We start from the raw sequence: 19,649 nt of genomic DNA on the forward strand, positions 1-19,649 counted from the left end.
GTCACGTCAGGGCCTCTCCACGCGTCAGGCGCTAAGATATCTCGGAGCCGGGCCTGACAACCTCTGCGCCGTACCCAAACCGCCCCGAGAAACCGCAGCGGTTAGCCTTAACCGTAACCGCCACGGTCCTAACTGCCACCTATTTACCGTTGACCCACCGCCACGTCACATCCGCTCGCACTTACCTCCGCTATTCGTCCACCTGGCCGCTGACGTGGTTGCCACCTCACCGCCCCTTGGACCAGTAATCTACTGCCACGTCACCCGATGACGTCAGCTGACGTCACCTCACTGTGACCCACCACTGACGTCATGCTGACGTCATCACTAAAAAGCGCCAAAAATGGTAAAAAACCCATATTTACCCAAAAAACCCGTGTTTCCCCACTTTTGCTCCTGTTTCTATTGGTCTCTCTGCATGACCGTTCACGTTCAAATTGCCGCCAACCCGTTGAATTAGCCCGGGCGACCTCCTCAGCAGCAGCCGTGCACCTCTGCTCGACCTCCGCTCGTCAATTTACAGGTATTTACAGTGTTCTGCCCTCCATACGACTGTCATTGAACTTTAAATTGCTCAGAAGGATAAAGGAACCTAAAAAACTATATTTGCACCGTTCATTTCCATCTGCGCATCCACCATCGTAACTGTGAAGACCAACAAGCACCGGCCGAGCCTCAAATACTGGTAACTCGCTCAAAACCACTGTCACTCTGCGTTTCCCGGCAGATTCCTTAGTAAATACAATTCACCCACTGGAAGAGGACAGTCAGACCTTAGAGAAGCTCTGCTACTAAAACAAACAGTATTTCAATTGCTGTTGAGTGAATTCTCCTCTGATATCCAAGATACCAACTGTTTTCACAGAGAATCACCTCCATTCTGTGTTGCTACCATTTTTAGCTATCCACCCACAATCCTTGCACTTTGAAAAACTATGGAGACTCCTATTGCTCTAAATATCAAGCCCCTCAATGCTCCTCACCAGGAATTAGCATGGAAACCCCTGGGAGACATGGATTATCAAATGCTGGACTGGTTCCCTATGGGAACCAAATACAATATCCAAATGATGAATGAGTTAAAAGCCCAGCACCTGAGTGGGGCAGACATCTTGGGAATTTGGGACTCAAATTTGCCCATCTACAACCTTCCCCAAGTAAATCCTATGCCAGAACTGATCTACAGCTGCCAGGAATGCTATGACCCAAGCCAAAGAGCTGTCATCAGCCCCACAGGCTCAATCCTGTTCCAGATTACCCCAGAGAGTATAAATGGAATGCTGCACTTCCAAACTGCCAAGCTATTGACCCCTCTATATATGCAGAATTTGATAAACAGAGGGAGCAAACTGTCAAATGACCAGATCGTCAAAATCAACCAATTGTTTGTTAGGCCAGGCTCTGAAACAGTCAGAACCCCTCCTATTGGGTATCAATATCTAAATGAGTTGGGTAGAATGTTGGTGGATCTAATTGGCTATGTCCTAGGATTCAAGGGAATGGAGGATGTGGATGACAGCATAATGGCAATGCTGTCTATATTCTCTCCTGGTAAACCCCCAGCTGTACATTATGACTATGCAACCTACATTGCAGATAAAATCCATGAGCAGTTTATGAACTTGAAGAGGGAAAGACTATTCAGGTATACTTCATATATATACCACTTATTCCTTTTTTACCAGCCAGTCACCTTCTCTGTTCCTTTGAAGCCACTCAATGCCCAGGGAATTCCAAGGTCAGTTGTGTTCTGGACTTCTGTTTTTCATCATACCTCAGTATCACCTTATACATACTGTGAGTTTATTGATTTATTTGTTTACCCAGCCCTAACAGTGCTGCAAGGTACTCCTCCTCCTAGACTAACTGATGACATGAGGAGAATTCTCCATTTGAATAAGTCCTACAGCATTGGTAATTGGTACTTCTACCAAAACCACACAGTCATCAGGATATATGGCTGTGAGTTGAACCCATTTAGGTTGCCAAGGTATGTCCCCATAAGGCTTTTTGCCTTGGAATATTTCAGACAGTTTGGGAACTCAGACTATCTTCATTTTCAGAGCAACAACAAGAAGTCACAGTTGAAAGTAAGGAACCAGCTGGGTCCTTTCCTATATAACAGAAAAGAAGAGGGATGGAAAGAGGCAAACACTATCCTGGAAGGCCTCAGACTGCAAACCAGCTTTGAATGGATACCCTATGACCCCAATCATGCTATCTCCCTCAGGAGGATAAAATACAAATTGGGTGGTTATGCACACAAAAGACAACCTGAGATTGAACAGTATGCCAATGCCTTAAGCTGGGAAGAGGGTACCTTAGAAGAAGAAATAACTGCTGAAGAGCTTCTAGAGAGACAGGCTAGAAATATGCAAAAGGAAGCTGACTTGGAAACTTGTGCACAGGTGCCCCTCTCCTACAAAAAACAACTTGGAGCAGCTGATACATCATCTACAGCCCAGCAACAAACTGCCGAGAAAACACCACAGACAGCAAGCAAGGATAAAGGGAAGCAGGTGGAGCAGCCACCTCCATTGACAGAAGAACAAGTGGACACATTGCTACAGCAGCAAGAAGAGATGGAGCAGCATGAACTTGGGCAGCAACAGTTTAGTGAACAGCAGCCCTTGCAGCAAGAAAAAGTGATTGATCCTCCAAGCTCCACTGAGCAGCAGGCTCAGACAGTGGTGCCTCCTAGGGCAGAAACTATGGTTGACACCTCGGTCCTCCAAACCCCACAAAAGGAGGACTTGACCAGGAAAAGGGATAGAGAGACCCCCCTGACCTCATCCTTCAATCGGGGAGAGAAAAGACAAAGATTAAATGACTCTCAAGAGGAGGATATAGCAGTAAGGCAAGCAATGGGCATGGGCCCACCCAGTGGAGAAGTTTCAGCTAGTTCATTTCAGCATGAACATGACAGAACTATAGGAGGAGAGGTCAGCTCCTCCAGTCAACACAGAGAAGGACAGTCTAGCATCAAACAACAGTTCATTGACATCAAGAGGAGGAGCGATCCAATTAAAGTGCAGCTATACAATCACTTGCTGAACCTGGCTCCTACCAACCAGCAGAGACTCATGTCTGCCTTCGATGTAAGTGAAGGCAAAATGATAATGAGCCACTTCATGCCTACAACCTTGCATCCTCAATCCACCTCGGACTACCTAAGAACCAACATGGAGGTTCTTGCCAAAGACATACACCCTATGGATAAGATTGAATTACATAAACAAACTGGTGAAATGGTGTATGCCTCCCTGGCAGATGAGACATTGGAGAACTACAAACTGAAGAGCAGCCTGGATAACACAGCCTCTCAGCTGGAATTAGAAAGAGCATCATCGCAAGCCAAGGACAATAGGATCAAGTCCTTGGAAGAAGTAATTATAGAAATAGGACATGATCCTAAAGATGTCAAAGGTATCCAAGAACTCCTGAAGATAAGGGATGCAGACATGGCGGCCTTAAGAAAGAAAATCAAGCTCCCAGCCACCATCCATCCACAAACAGATGAGGTTGCCCAGCAAAGGCAGGAAAAGGATACTACAGACCTGCTGGTATCCCTGTACAAGGAGCTGGTTAGGACTCAAGACCAGCTAGGACAATCTGAAGCTGCAAAGGCAGCACTACAAACAGCACTGAAGCAAAGAGAAGAGGTCCAAACCTCCCAGCCCCCTCCGGAAGTAATCAACCTTGAAGAAGCTACTCCAATAACTACTATTCCTCCTCAGCAGACTGGAACTATAGCACCATCTACAGCAACAACTACACCAGCAACAGAGCAAACTCCTAGTCTGGATATGCAGAAGCTGCAAGCTGAGATCCAAGTTCTTGAATCTCAAATGAAAGAGCTTGATGAAGTCAAGAAAACTTTGGCTAAGGTGAATGAAAAATTCGACAAAAGCAAGCAGAATGAAGCAAAAAAGGAGCGAGAGATAAAAGCTCTAAAAAAGAGAATAGCTGAACTGGAAAAAGAGCTTGCACTGGAAAAGGTAACAGCAGAACTAAAAGCAGTCCTCTGGGGCAACATTGGTCGATCCATCACCAATCAGTGGCAGTACATTGAGACTATGGATGAGCAAATAGTGCTCATCACAAAGGCAAACAAGGAAATACACAGAGCAAGAGCAAGCCTTGGCCACATGCCAGATGCTGCCAGTAGAATGGTCAATGTTTTAAATAACAAAACTAGCTCTCAACTAGCTGCCATGGGAATTACTAACAGGACTGAAACAATATCAGTAGTCAAAAGAGTCCTGACACTAAGAAGCCTAGTTGGAACACTGGAGAGGAGAACACAGGATATGCAGACCGAGATCAACAAGTTCCTGGACAGATTTGTAGCATTGCAGAACAGAGGCCTCCCCAGCATTTTAAGCAGCGTAGGAAGACTGCTCACCCTAGAAAATTACAACAAAAGGATTGATGCCCATGCAATAGCACAGATTGCAAAACAGCCCAGTACCTCAACAGACACAGGGCCAGCATCAGGGCAGAATCTGTATGATAGGGTGGATAATCTGTTTTTTATTATGAATGAAATTGATCACCTGTTTGATACACCACCAAATTTCTTTAAGTATACTGAGGCAGATGAGACTATGGGGGCAATCATAAATCATCAATTGCCCACACAGGAAGTATGGAAGAATTTGACACAGATAATTCTATCAGGCCAGAACCTGTAGCGCTAATTTTCTCCAGTACATGAGCAGTCATACGCAGGCACAATTTTGACGAATAAAATCTACAAGGAAGAGGCAGATGCTGAGCCAACTCAGCAAAGCCATTTACTCACCACAACAGCAGTCTCAATCACAGGTGACAAACCCAAATTATAGCGTACAAGCCATAAAGTCGGGTTCTCCAGCATTTAATCAAAGTATCTCAACCGACTCAGCAGATCCCAAAGGCCAAAATATCTTCTGACAGAACATTAAAGCGCCTTTATTTTGTATTCAATGCTGTAATAAATTTCTGATAATAATATCTCAAAGTTGGTAAGAACATTAAGTCTGAGATAACTCAGGACTCAGATATTTTTGTAAACAATCGCAAGTATATATTCACCCCTGGCAGAAGCTCAGGGGGTTGTTGTTATTTTCATTTTGGAGATCTAACTTGCTGTAAAATTCCCAGAGAGATAATACAAAGGGTGAATGGAATTTCCAAAGCTTGGTGTACCTTGATGCGTTGTGATGAATGGTGAATGTTGCAGGATTCCAGAGTGTTTCATGAAACAATAAGTTTTCTTAAATCTCTGTATTACATGTTTTCGAGTCTTTTGTTCTCTTTTGTTGTCCAAATATTTTCCACTTAATAGCAAAGTAGAAGAATAGTTCCAGGATTTAATCACCGATTACCCTGAACTCAAACTGAGCTATTATCCATGTTTTCTTCAGATACAGTAAAAGAAGTGTAATTCTTAGTTGCTGCACTTTAAAACTATATCTTTTACAGTGATAGATATTCCCAGGGATTCAATTTTGCCCCTGAGACATCCATCCATTTTCTCATAACCAGTTTGGTGAAAATACTTAAACATTTAGTGAAAATCCTTGAATGCTCTCACTGCTTGTTTTTCCTGTTCGTGTTATAAATCAAAATTTGTTCTATGAAGTATCCAAATGGCCCTGTAAGTTTCACCAGTTCATCTCAAGGTTTCTAAACACCTACAGCCATAGACTCCATCGCCCAATGGTATTTAACTCTTTAAAAATCACATCACAAGAGATCTGAAAGAAATTCTTCAACCAAAACATAAACAAAACCTGTGCATAATAGCTAGCCTAAAACCCTATCATAAACAGTTACAAATCATAAAGAGAGAGCCCTCTCTGATCACAGTTTGGCTAGAAACAGTGATCCAAAGATTGGTTAGTGGTTACCCCGGCCGTATTCCCTTGGGAGTCATAGGGAACAACCTGGGTGTTAACAGTACCGAGAAACTTTAATGAAATACATGGTAAGTAGCCAGGATTGGTCTCAAAATTTTCCTATCTACTCCATACATTCAGACATTGATTCCTTTATCCTGTATAATGCTGGTCAAACACAAGAGACTCTTTTAGACAGTATTGATACAGAACCAAAAGAAATTGCAGTTTCTACTCAAAATGAAACTAACCAAACTTTAGAACTTTCCAATAAACAAGGTAGCCAAATTACTATAAATGAGAAAAAGTTTGTTGCACCAGATGATCTTGATGTGTCAGTCAATAAGTTTGGAGTAGGAGTAGGAGTATGGATATACAATTTAGAGAATAATCACTCAAAAGGCCATGAATATATACTGAATTTTAAATGTACTAACAATATTTCCGAGTATGAAGCTCCAATTTACGTCTTAAATTAGTTAGAAATCTAGGAGCTAAAAGAGTCTGTGTCATGGGAGACTCAGAACTAGTTATAAAACAGATTGATGTTGTATATATGACAAAGGACCCTAGATTAAGTTGTTATAGAGGAACCATTGTAGAAATACTTAACAATTTCTTAGAAACCAAGCTTGCAATAATCACCAGAAAACACAATATGCAAGCCCATAGTTTAGCAATGTTTGCCTGCACTTACAAGTTACCTTCCAACCTAACCATCATTACACTGTTGAAGTTAGGCACAAACCTGCGATTCTAGACAATTTGAAGAACAGGCAAGTATTTTCTAATGATAAACAGATAAATAAATTTTTAAATTTAGAAGAAGAGTTTGCAAATCACAACATAGATACTGATACATCCATAGATCCTGATCTAAGGATGAGTTAGAAGTAAATAAGATAGAAGGTGATGAACTAGATAGATTTAACCCAACTAAATTTACTAATTCAGATGTAGAAAACCTAGAGAAAGTTTAGATTGATGAAATAATTAATGAAGACACTGAAGTAATTAATCTCAAAGATAATTTCTTGCCTAAGGGATTGACCCCTTTGGAAGATTTGTTTGATTCAAATGATGTTCCTAGGAAACCCAAAAAGGAACCTTTGAAATCTGATATAGAGGAGTGTAATATAGGCATTGATGAAAATCCAAAATTAATCAAAGTTTCAAAATCATTACCTCCAACTGAAAAAGTGAAATAGATCGAATTCTTAAAATAATTTCAATATGTATTCACTTGTAATTATGAGGACCTCAAATCCTATGACACCAAAATCATACAACACACCATTCCTATAAAATAAAATCAAAAGCCTTTCAGACAATCCTGTCTTGTTACCTGCAATTGAAAAGGAAATTTAGAGGATGTATGATGCTAAAATAATTGCACCAATCAGATTTTTTGATTGGGTCTCAAACTTGTTGCCAACTAGGAAGAAAACTAGTGAGATTAGACTCTGTGTGGATCTCAGAAACCTCAACAAATTGTTACTAAAAGACAATTAACCTTTCCCCAAAATGGACCACATTTTACATAGAGTAGTTGGATCATCTAGAATCTCATTATTGGATGGGTTTTCTAGTTACAATTAGATCTTAGTTCATCTTGATGACCATGCCAAAATTGCCTTTACTACTCGGGGCACGTTCATGTATGTGAAAATGCCTTTTGGACTAATGAATGCATGAGTCACTTTCCAGAGGGCTATGGATATAGTCTTTGCGAAACAAATTTATGATTTCCTTGTAATATATCTAAATGACATTACTGTATTTTCAAAATCTGACAACTAGCATTTGGATCATCTAAGGCAGTTTTTTATTAAAAGCAGGAAATATGGAATTTCTTTGAACCCCAAGAAGTCTTTGTTTGGGTTAGAAGAAAGAAAGTTGTTAGGTCATATAATTTCAAAATATGGTATCCAAATAGACCTTGCAAAAATAGAAGCCATCTTACAGATAGAACATCCCAGGAACATTAGAGAATTGCAAGCTTTCTTAGGGAAAATTAACTTTCTTAGAAGATTTATTTCTAATTTAGTAGAATTAATTAGATCACTAAATAATATGCTGAAAAAAGTTTCAACCATAAAATGGACTGTTGAGGCTAAGAAATCCTTTGAAGACATTAAAATGGCATTAACTAAAACACCAATGTTAATCAGTCCAAAATTTGACAGAGATTTCATCTTGTTTTCCTTTGCTTCTGAGCACACAATTGCTGCAGTCCTACTAGAAAAAATGACTAGGGCTATGAACAACTAATTGCTTTCTTTAGCAAAGCCCTGAGAGATGCCCCTTTGAAATATGACATAATGGAAAAGTAAGCCTTTTCCTTTGTCAAAGCCATCAAGGATTTTATGGTATACATTTTATATTCACATATAGTGGCCTACGTTCCCAATTCAGTAATTAAAGACATCCTAACTCAGGAAGGTGTAGATGGAAAGAGAGGAAAGTGGATTGCTACTATTTTAGAATATGACATAGAAATTAAACCAACTAAGTTAATAAAGGGCCAAGGTTTAGCCAAGCTCACGGTTGAATCAAACTGTCAGGCCTTGGATATAAACTTCATTGCAGCAATTGATGACGAGGAGGAGATGGTGACTCCACTAATCAACCAGGCCTTTACTGCTGATGTTATATACATTTTATTGAATTTACAAGCTCTTCCTGAATTATCTAGGACTAAAAGTAGGTTTTTAAAGATGAAATCCTTAAAATTTTGTATATTAGACAATGCTTTATTTTGGAGAGATCATGAAGGCATTCTTCTCAATTTCCTAGTAAAAGATGAAGCTGACAAGGTGTTGCAAGACTTTCATGCAGGTGATTGTGGAGGACACCTTTACTGGAAAACCACTGCAGATAAAATTCTTAGAGCTGCTTTCTACTAGCCTACTTTGTTTTTTGATGTCAAGAAATATGTGACCTCCTGTCACAAATGTCATATTTTTGAGGGGAAGAAAAATCTTTTACCTTTACCCCTAAAGCCAATCTCTGTTGAAATACATTTTCAACAATGGGGTTTACACTTCATTAGTGAAATTCACCCACCCTCCTCTGCCCAACACAAATGGATCCTTACTGCCACAGAATACTTCACAAAATTGACAGAGGCCATACCTTCAAGGCAAGCCACTGACACTGTTATCATAACCTTCCTTGAAACCAATATTCTATCAAGATTTTGATGTCCAAATAAGCTCATTACTGATAATGCAGCAACCTTTAAATCCAAAATAATGATAGATTTCTGCAACAAGTATCATATAACCTTAGGCCATTCCACAACGTATTATCCTCAAGGAAATGGATTGGTAGAATCCTCAAACAATATCCTGGTGAACATCATCAAAACGTTGTTAGAGGACAATAAGAAAACATGGAATAAAAAGCTAGTCAATGCCTTATGGGTTGATAGACTAACCACTAAGAAATCAATTGGTACTTCTCCCTATCAACTAGTTTATGGGATGGAAGTGGTTTTTCCATATTCCTTCGGAATGCTAGTGATGAAGTTGCTTCAAGAAATGCAGGTTGAACCAAATAGTATCCAAAGAAGAATCAATCAAACAATTCATCTTCAACAAACTAGGGAGGAAGTATATATCAGGTCCCAAGTTGTGTAGGAAAGGATTAAAAATATTTTTGATAAAAAAACCAAGGTTGAATATTTCTACCTTGGGGACAAAGTACTCAAGCGGGATTCAAGGAGGGAAGACAAAGGCAAACATGGGAAATTTGATTTCCTATGGAAAGGCCCATATGTCATTTATGCTTTCAGAGGTAATAATTCTTTCTTCCTGAGAGAGCTTGATGGTACAGAAGCAGAAGGTGGGCTAGTGAATGGTCGAATGCTCAAACACTATCTTGAACCTGGTTACTAATTTTCACTTTGTGTTGGGTAGTGGAGGTCCCACGTAACAGTTTTGGGGCTTAGAGCCTATAAATTAGGATAAAAATATTGTAAAAACTCCGAAATATGCAGAGCGCAAAATGTAATAGATCGAGTCAAAGGTTGTCTGCCCAAGAAATAATATAGAATAGTAGGAAGTAAGTTGGCTTTCCCATGGTTCGCGGACCATGGGAATGTATAATAGAGTGAGGCTCTACGGGTAGAAAGTAGCTTTTTGGTATGTACTTTTGGATCTAAAATGTAATGGGTGTTTGAAGGAGCGAAGTCTTGAAGCATATGTAAGTCTGAGTCAAGGGTGTTGGTCAGTAGATAGAGGCTCTACAACTATGTGTGCAGAGGCCTAGTAGAGTCAACAGCTGTGTGCACGGACCCTTGCAGCTGAATGCACAAGGTGGATCTGGATGTATTAGTGAAGGAATTGAATAAAGATAAGTTGATTCTGAAATTCTGTGTTAAATCTGAATTATTGCAGATCTGGCTAATTTATATAACTATTTGATCTATGCACGTATGCTTATGTTATGAGTTTATGCAAATCTGTATTTGTTCTGGGTGCACGAACTGGTTATTTCTGTTAAATGTTTTCTTAAATACCATAAAAAGTAGATCTAATCTATAACAACACATTAATAAGTATTAAGGAGGTTCCTGGGTCTGGATCTATGTGGAGCAGAGTGGCGCGAAGCCATAGAGCGGTGTGAAAACCTTCCAGACCACATCAAGACATCTGAAGGGTGAGGAAACCTAGTTCCAACGCCCTCCCCTACTACCTCGGGTGAGACCTCAGTCCGTGCTCCATGGGCTATTACCGAAAGGGCCGGTAGTTGTGGGATTTGTTTGGCTAAATAACTCTTCCGAACCTGGGTCAGGCCCATATAAGCCAACAAATGGTTCCGTTACTGGGACCAGGATCTGCCTAAGGGATGTCTGAAGTCAGAACACTAGAATCCTACAAGGAAATAGCTTGAAGATTGATTGGATCAGGAGCAGTATGAGTTTATAGAACACCGACACACAAGCCAAAGGTTAAGAATGACGAGCGCGATCTAGCTACCGATATTCAAAGGAGCATGAAGCAAAGATCCAGAACAATTTTAGTTCATGGTAGCGGCAGTATGGGAAGTGCATGGAGTTATGGATGATAACATCAAGAAGGATACCTTAGTTAGCATGTTGCAGGACCGAGCGCTGACATGGTATATAAAGTACTCAAGCGATAACCCAAATGCGGGAACAGTGGAGATCTGGACCGAATTAAAAAAAGAGTTTAGATGGTTGAAATCAGAAATGCAGTCGATCATAGGGTTCAAGGAAATTGTGATGATTCCTAGTGAAACTACATGGGATCTAGATTAGAGATTGAAAAGCACAATCCGTGAGGTGAACATGATGCTATCAGATGCGTAGCACTGCGCGTGGTTTGTGGCATCACTAATGCCACATCTGAGGACAACTCTGTCACAGCAAAAGATCTCAACCTAGGCTGAAGCATTAGAGACAGTGATGAGGTTGCACGAAACTTCGATACAAGATCCAGGGTTGGGAGTTTAGCAAATCCATGTGCAAATACAAAACCTGTGTTTAGAAATGCAGAAGTTAAAACAAGAACAGGCACCCCGCCTAGGAGCCCGGGAGGAAGTATGGTGTATAAAGTGTAGAAGCCAGGGTCATGATAAAGATCACTGTCTAGTCTTTGTGAACTATGTGGCAGTGGGGGGACCAATGCCGTTGCGACCAGAGGCATAGGCAGGGCCAAGTGCGGCACCCACACTCTGGTGCGCGATATGTCAGGAGGGAGGAAAGCATGCCATAGACAACTGTCATCTATTATAGAACATGAGACAACGCCCCCCTCCCCCCCCCAGCAACTATTTTGCAACTTTTACAGATCGGTGGGCCACGAGGAACAATATTGCCATAGTTATCAATTATTGATGGACCACTCACCTACTTACAGAATGTAGACTGAAGTGCGAGGTCAGGATCTAGCTGCGGCGATAGCGCGTGGTGGATTTCAGGGACATGGATGAGGACGGGGAGGAATGGGGCCAAGAAGGGGTCGCGAGCAGCTCATCTGTTACAATTGCGGAGGACCAGGTCACTACGTGCGGGACTATACCAATCCAACTAGAATATCGTGCCCTTACTGTGAACAATTCGATCATGAACTGATAGATTTCCCCACACTGATAGCGCAGATTCGTGAGAAAAAGGTAGCACAACCTACGACGACACAGAACGTCTAGATGATGAGGGCCGAACCATGCGAGGAAGATCCCAACGTAAATATGGTGCTCAGAAGTGGCACAATCACAGGAAAGGATAAGGGGAAACCAACCAAGGAGGATGTAGGAGTCCGCAAGGAGACAGGTCTGGAAGCTAGGGAGAGCTTCGTGAAGGTCTCTACCCCAGGTAGTAGGGATCAATCTAAGCTAGAAAGGGATCCCTCGATGTTGACTACCTTTTTAGAGACATGCACGAAATTGCTTCACGAAAATAAATCGGTTAAGGGCTTGCAAGAATTGATAAATAGGTGCGTAGGGTCAAGTGAACCGCGTGTGATCTGAAAATTGGGAAAACATGCATCACAGACTAGGCGGGAAATGTGGTTGACAACACAAATTGGTGACTATGAGATGGATCAAGTCATTCTGGACCTAGGCTCAGATGCAAATGTACTACCTAGACACACGTGGGAGCTTCAATTTAGGATGGTGAATCAACAAAAGATCTTTCCCATGGGAATATTGCAAGGGATTACGATAGATATAGAAGGCGCAAGCACCCGAATGTACTTCGAGGTAATCGAAATTGTGGATGAAAGTAGCCCTTACCCTGCGTTATTAGGAATAGACTGGGCCACTGACATGAATGGAGTTATTAATTTAAAGAAGCGAAAAAATATCTTTCAGAAGAAGTCGCTCCGCGTAGTCATTTTGTTAGATCTAGCTGAAGGATTGTGTTACACTGAACCCGTGTGCGATGAAGGAAGTGATGATGAATTAGATTGTATTTACAAAATCACTGATGACATCAAGTGGGGGACAATCCAACAGCGGAAGGGAGAATATGATGGGAGCATGCAGACTTCGGCACTGAAGATTTAGATGAAGAAGATGAGCGATGGCATAACCGGCTGAATGGGGTGACCACGTTAAACTGCAATATGGTGACTAAATTGCTGTGTTACGTTAAAGCTTAGGATCGTGAACTACCAATGTATGATGGGCTAACAGTAGTAGATGAATTCTTGATCAAATTTGAAAGCATGGTACTAGAGCACCAACAGTTTGAGGCATTGAAATGGGCATTGCGCGCGATGCCTACACGTTGGTGGGACACACATGAAGGAACCTTAAAAAATTGGCGTGACTATAGGTGCATAATGCAGGTACGATTTGGGAGGCCGGAACTACACATAATGGAGAAATACGATGGATGTGATGATCCACGCATGCACCTGACCAGATGGGTCCAAGCTTATGGAGAAGAGCCTCAACAGGAGTGGGTACACTTATTTTATCATACCCTAGACGTCATCCCAAGGAATTGGTATACTGAAACAGAGCTCCGACATGGCACAGGTGAATGGGATATCTTGCGCGAAGGGTTTCTATCAACTTTCCTCTTTGAGGATCAATGGATGGATACTGTGGATGATGTGCTGTAGGTGGTAAAGGCCACTATTTTCAAAATACCATCATAACTAGAAGAATTCATGCAGCCAGACTGGTTGCGACAGTTGAGCCAGGCCCTGTAATGTTACAATGTGCAGGTAGAAGATGATGAGGACAATGCTAGAAACATCAATATTCCAGAAACAGAGGGGAGTCACGAAGTGTTTGAACCAGTAATCGAGGATCCAGACATCACCATGCCACTGAAAATGAAACAAGCAAACATTGGAACAGAGGAAGAGCCGAAGTATGCGACGCTGGGAGACTATTGGGACAATGTCATGGTGGAAAAGGTGGTCGAGTTGCTTCGAGAATATGAAGACTTATTCCCCACAAAAATCATGAAGTTAAAAGGGATGCTCGGCGACCTGGGAATGATGAAGATAACCCTGAAACCGGATGCAAAGCCAGTTAAGCAACGGCCTTATTGGTTGAATCCAAAATACAAAGCGAAGGTCCGCGAAGAGCTGGATAAGATGCTTACGACAGGAATAATTGAACCGGTAGAAGAGTTCAACTAGGTAAGTCCTATGGTTGTGCAAGAGAATAAACAAAAGGGTGAAGTTCGCATCTGCGTCGATCTTAGAAAGCTCAATGATGCATGTGTCAATGATCCATTTCCGACGCCATTTACAAATGAGGTACTGGAGAATGTGGGAGGACAAGAAGCCTACTCCTTCATGGAAGGTTTCTCGGGTTACCACTAGATCAAGATCGCACCAGAGGACAGAAGTAAGACAACTTTCACCATCGAATGGGGATGTTTTTAGTATATGGTGATGCCCTTTGGACTAAAGAATGCGCTGGCGATATTCTCCCGCGTTGTGGTAACTGCATTCAAGGAATTTATACACAAGTTCTTAGAGGCATATCTTGATGATTGGACCATATTTGGTCTAGTTAAGAAACATACCTGAGCTTATGATTAATGTTGGATACTTGCCGACAGCACCAGATTGCGTTAAATATGAAGAAGTGTACTTTCCTCGTCCCATTTGGGAACCTTCTTGCCCATGCGGTTTGTAAGCAAGGTTTGATGGTGGATCCAGCGAAGATTGCTGTCATACTCAATTTGCAAGCACTGCGAAGTGTCAAACAACTTCGTGCCACACTGGGACACATTGGTTACTATCGGAAGTTCATAAAAAGCTACGTGCAGATCATGGCACTAATGGAATAGTTGTTGAAGAAGGATGCTACTTATTGCTGGAATGAGAAATGCAATAGAAGTCTAGAAACGCTCAAGGAGAAGATGGCATCAACCCCTATATTGGTCTTTTTGAAATGGGACATCGAATTTCATGTGCACGTTGATGCATTGTGTATCACATTGGGCGCGGTACTCACTCAAGAAGGAGCGGAGGGAATTGATCATCCGATCGCATTTGCAAGTCGACGATTATCAAAATCTAAGAAGAACTACTCCACTACTGAGCAAGAAGGATTGGCGATGGTATACGCACTTCAAAAATACCGCCACTATCTTCTTGGAGGACACTTTAAGATGTATACTAACCACTCAGCACTAAAATACCTAGTGAATAATCCTGTGTTGGGGGGCGCATTTGTAGGTGGTTGTTATTATTTCAAGAATATGACTTCGGAGTCATCGTAAAGCCAGGATGTTTGAACTCAGGCCCAAACCTCCTATCTCGAATTGAGAATGGTGAAGAGCCCACAAACTTGGAGGGAGGATTATCAGATGCACAACTATATGTAGTGGGCATCGCGGATGGCCATTTTGAGGACATAATCCACTTCTTAACCATAGGAACTGCGCCGTAAAGATATTCCATTCAACAGAAGAAAGAATTGGTGATACGCACAATAGACTTTACTATTATTGTAGGACATGTCTACAAGATGGGCAACGATGAAATATTACGCAGATATGTACCTGAATTCAAACGAGGACAGATCCTGGCCGAAGCACATGAGGGGTTACTGGAGGACATTATGCGGGTCATGCCACAGCACAGAAGATTCTTCGTGTAGGACTATGGTGGCCAACTCTACATCAAGACTCGAAAGCATACTTTCAGGCTTGCGACGTATGTCAACGGATTGGGAAACCATCGCGAAGGGATGAAATGCTGCTCAATCCACAGATGATGCTACAACCATTCGAGAAGTGGGCAATCGACTTCGTGGGACCTATTGCACCTCAAGGGAAGACGAGTGCATGCTATGTCATCACCATGACAAAATATTTGACCCGGTGGGTAGAAGCACAGCCAGTTAAGGACTGCACGGCTGCCACAGTTGCGAAATTTTTGTTCGAGAATGTGTTGACACGGTTTGGATGTCCCAAAATTCTAATGAGAGACCGGGGAACACACTTTCTAAATGAAACAATCAACGCACTCACTGAGGAATTCTAGATATATCATCATCAGAGTACGCCATACCATCCGCAAGTGAATGGGACCATCGAATCGTTCAACAAGATTATGGAAACTGTGTTGACTAAGGTTGTAATGCGCAGTGAAATGATTGGGACTTGCGCATCCCTATTGTGCTATGGGCTTATCGAACCACGTGCAAGAAGTTGATGGGCAAGACACCTTTCCAGTTAGTTTGTGGTAAGGAAGCCATTATGACCATGGAATATATTGTACCTAGTTTGTGAATTGTGGCAATAACAGGCATGGCTGATCGTGGGGCTTTGGAGGAACAACTCACACAATTGGAGGAACTTGAGGAGGAATGGTTTTTTGCCGGATTCCATTAGCAAGTACAAAAACAACGAGAGAAAGCATGGCATGATTGCCATATCAAGGTGTGCACTTTCAAAAAGAATGTTCTAGTATTACTATATGACTACAAGTTCGAGAAATTCCCTCGCAAGCTCTGAATGCATTGGTTGGGTCCCTATGTAGTCAAAGAAGTTACAGATGGAGGTGTGGTCCAGCTTGCTAAGCTCAACAGAGACCCCTTCCCAGGAAGAGTAAATGGTAGTCGCCTGAAGCTCTACACAAGTGGGTCGACCGCCTGACTAACTAATTGAAGGACAGTCTCACCGCTCCAGCTAGTCGAAAGAGAGCGTGGGAGGATAAAGCAGTCTGGGGGGAAGCTGCGTGACCATCGAGGTGCGCGTGGATATGGTTTGTCATAAGGGTTGCGGTTGCGCAGAAAGGGATGCGCTACTATGTTGACAAGAAAAGAGGTGAACGTTGCTGTCACTATTCATGACAAGATGTCTGAGTCATGGCAAAAGGGAGTGGGTGGCGGGCAATTAAGAGACAAGGTACAAACCGAATTTGGAAAGATCTATTGAAGGCTTAACATGAGGACACCAGAAAAGGCGGAAGCCAATGAATTTGAACTTTGAAACAATTATAAATCATAGGGGGGCCTTCACCGAACAAGCTGCACTTCTAAGAACCTTAAGCTATTGTGCTTTCCCACTGCTATGGAAATTTTCATTATCTACGCTCAAGGAGTAAGGCCGAGAGTTGTGAGATGGCCAAAGATGTCGGGCTTTCTGAAGAATACGATGTGGACAATTGTGGGCACCATGAAGAGTGGTGGGCCCCAGTATTGTAGCAATAATGATGCAACTCCTAGAACTCCCTTCTTTAATTTTATCAACCCGGTAGTTCATAACAAACTTGGAAGCGACGGTGCTGTATGCACAAGTACTAGCTCTTGCCACGACTGTCACTTGATCAGCTGGCACAAGTCCGCTAGGAGCTTAAGCCAACTTCTATGAGCTCTTAGAAGAAGCTTTTTAACTGATGGATGAAAGCTAACTCAAAGGAGGCTAATCTACTTGCAGAAAGAAACTGAAAGCAGAAAGGAAATGCAAACCCTAGCAAACCCTAGTTTTATCGACTAACCCTACTGGTGCAAGAAAAATGATGAAAGCTACAGAAAGGAATGCCATTGACTCTTAGAAAGGTAAAATGCATGTGACTAAGCTACTTCTGAAGTGAAATCTGAAAAGAAACATCTTTTTGTATTTTTGAGTAAGTTGGCAGAATTATTGTGCATGTGCTTTAACTGGTTTTTGACTATGCAGAGGTGGATTGGCAAGATGAAATGCTTGCAGGAGGTTGAGAAGGTTATAAGAGGGCCTAAGGGGTCCCTAGCACCATTCCAGAGAGTTTCACAGAGTTTGGCTATCAAGAAACTGCTTTCGTGAGCTTCTACAGGAAGTTTGCAGGGGTTCTACAGGATGTTCTGTAATTTCTACAGGATGTTCCAAAAGGGAGTTTTGGAGGGTTGATGGAGGAAGAAAGGTGAAGAAGTGGGTATGGAGGTGAGATAAGGGTGTGAGGAGGTCCAGGACTTGGTGCATGAGTCTAAGGAGCGATTGGATTTGGTTCAAGGATGGAGGGAGCAATGATGCACAAGAATGTAGAAATTAGGGCAAAGGGAGAAAACGTAGCAAATGAGAGGCAAGAATCTAAGTTGGAGGACGAAGCAGGTTGCATGGATGGGGTAAGGGTAGGAGAGGAGGTTTCATAGGCGCTCTGCACGTGATTTTTCAAAACTAACCAACAAAGACTAAGAAAACCAAAGATCTAGCTGCTTTAACCTAATCTAACCTAAATAACAGGAAAGAAAATGAACAGTAGTTTATTGGCAACAAAATAATGTGAAATAGCTATGCAAACTAAGCAATCATGAACCTGAACATGTAACCACAACTGGTATAAACTTCTACAAATGAGAATCTAACACTAATAATTGCATGATGAAGCAAATACAATGTTTTTGGTGGCAGTAAGGACACCTTGGTCCCAGCTCATGGTCCCACTGAGGGAGAGGTGAGATCAGAGGTGCTTGATGGCCTTTTTCTGAAGATCTTCTCTGTTATTAACCTATCAAATCAATCTGAACATAAAAATCCTTAAAATCCTTTTTAATCATCAAAAGCAACCTAAATAACAAAACAAGATTTAAATCTAAATAGCATATTTTATTCTAAGAACGCAGCAAAGACACATAAAAGTAAACAAAGGAGGTACTGGGCACTTGAGTTAGGCCTAACCCCAAGAGCTACAGCCTCCTAAGGAAGATTAGAGCTGGTGCAAAGCTGGATTCATCTTTATTGATAAAAATAAATGTTACATTCCAAAAACTATCCACAAGGAAAAGCTCGGAAATGTGCTAGAACGCAGAGCTAACCTACTGCCAAAAAAATGACTAAAAAATGACTAAAATCGAACTACCAACTAGCTAACTTCTGCCTACAAAGTGACTAACTGAAATGAGGCCCTAAGACTTCTTATTTATACAAATTGAGGACCCCAAAAACACTCCTAAACTTTAGGAACTCGGTTGCCAAAACTTGTAGTTAACAGCAACTTTACTAGCCCTTGCTCGGCTACCCTTGTGATAATCAATTTGGTGGCCCTTGAACTCCAAGCTGATGGTGGAGAATTCGAGGTAAGGGCCCATAAATGAAGGAGACACCTTCCTAAAAGTCCTCTCCACGAATTTGGCTACCAAGTGCACATTTAAACCTTTGATTTTGTCTCCAAATTGACCAAAAAGACTGCATAAAGCACACATTAGACTTGTTGGCATAATGACTAACCCAATTCACTCTATTAGCATAAATATAATAAAAAACATGCAATAAACTAATGAGAATGGTGGATTAAGTCGAATTAGGAGGCTAAATGAGCCCATATAATTATCCATTTTTGGGGCTCATCAAAGAGTTCAACATTGACGGGAGGCGATGTGCCAGAAGTTTATAGACATGAAGCAGAACTGGTCCAGATGCCATTACCTTACCTATGGGCTAGTCAGCGAACCATAAAGGATAAAGAAAAAGCTATGAATACAGAGCCAATTGGTGGAATTGCAGTTAACAAGTCGTCTTTGGCATATCTTGAACATTGGGATCTCGTGGATAGTAGCAATGATCTTGCAAACTTGTAACACAAGCTGCAGCAGACAGTGTGAAGAGAAGATACGAACTTAGAAATTGGCTATGTTGGTACGAGGAGGTCCTGTATGCAACACCCCAACTAGATCTAAAATCTTATAAGGGGGTTTTCTATGTTAACCGAGCAGATCAGAATGAGCATTATCAGTTGCGAGAATTGGTAGAAACGACGAAGCAAGAGCTGGAATAAGCATTGCAAGAGACGAAGAAGGAGCAACAAAATGAAGGATGTCACTCACAGGGAGGTGAACTGCAGAGCC

Source organism: Pinus tabuliformis, chromosome 9 (assembly GCF_031772625.1).
Source record: "Pinus tabuliformis cultivar Carrire ecotype Pingquan chromosome 9, CPIR1, whole genome shotgun sequence".
NCBI lineage: Eukaryota > Viridiplantae > Streptophyta > Pinopsida > Pinales > Pinaceae > Pinus > Pinus tabuliformis.